This window comes from Cynoglossus semilaevis, chromosome 1, assembly GCF_000523025.1.
Source record: "Cynoglossus semilaevis isolate Cse_v1.0 chromosome 1, Cse_v1.0, whole genome shotgun sequence".
Taxonomy (NCBI): Eukaryota; Metazoa; Chordata; class Actinopteri; order Pleuronectiformes; family Cynoglossidae; genus Cynoglossus; species Cynoglossus semilaevis.
The window spans coordinates 4,491,493-4,492,634 of NC_024307.1; the positions used below are offsets into that span (position 1 = coordinate 4,491,493).

At 43.5% G+C, this 1,142-nt stretch overlaps 1 protein-coding gene across 1 annotated transcript in view; it reads right to left on the reverse strand.

Annotated features, from left to right (window-relative positions):
• LOC103393003 (ryanodine receptor 3-like) overlaps positions 1-1,142 on the reverse strand; it is a 21,531-nt gene that overhangs the window by 18,878 nt on the left and 1,511 nt on the right. The gene's annotated exons all lie outside the window — the stretch shown is intronic.

Below are 1,142 nucleotides of genomic sequence, written 5' to 3' on the forward strand. Positions count from 1 at the left end.
TTCTGTGAATTACAAATTCAAGCCAACCGTTAAAATTCAATTTTTTGTGATTTGACAGATTACTGTAGGAAACAGATACAAACTAGAATTTAACGACAGGGAAAGGTCACATTTTAACCTTAAGAAATGGGCTGGAACGGTTTGCTAGTAATTGGCGTTCTTGTTCAGAGACGGAACAAAGGCCAGGATTTCTGTTCTTTCTGAAAAAAAACGAGTCGAGAGAAAGTAGGATTCCACGCTCAGCTATGTGGACAGTTTAGGAAAGTGAACTACGTGTGACAAGGAGTTCACACCACCAAATGTGACCTCTGTTTTTAACCCATGAACAGTGACAGCTGTAAGACTACAGGAAGCAGCATGTGCTGGTGGACTCGAACCTGCAACCTTCTCAGCTGTAAGACTACGGGGAGCAGTGTGAGCTGGTGGACTCGAACCTGCAACCTTCTGGACCCAAGTCCGCTTCCTTACCCACTGAACCACCACAAAAAAAATCAATTTAAATTGATTTGTCACTATGCCCTGTTTAAAAAATAAAATCAATTTAAATTGATTTGTCACTAATCAGGGTGAAGAAACAGTAGGTAAGTTTGATTTCTTCCTGGCTCTAACTTCACTTATTAAAATAAATATATTATTTAAAGCCCTTTTTTGATGCATTTGATAATGGAAATATCTGATGACTGTTACATTTTGCAGCATAAAAACCGTGCCTGGAATAAAGCAAGGGGTCGTTGGAAAAGGTATGCAGCACGGGATGAGCTCTACGTTACCGTCAGCACGGAGAGCAGACTGTCACAGCCTGCCTTCTCGTGCATTATCTCCAGCCAAATACGTCGGTAGGCATTCAGGAGGTAATTGTTATTTTTATGCCTGAGGAGAGAGCACAGGCTGAACGGAGACACAAAAGAGACAAGACGACTCCTGAACGTCAACCGTCAAACTGTGAGACATCGCCCAGGGGGCGCCACAGCTGGACCTGGACCTTAACTTTGTTACTGCGAACGGACAAAGTTGTGGCTGCGCTGGAAATAATCATGAGCTTTACTGTGTCAACAACCGTGAATGAAGTCCAGGCCAGGGGTTGGACACACACACTGAGGACGACCACCCGCAGGTTGAACGCTGTAATTGTTTTACTTCCT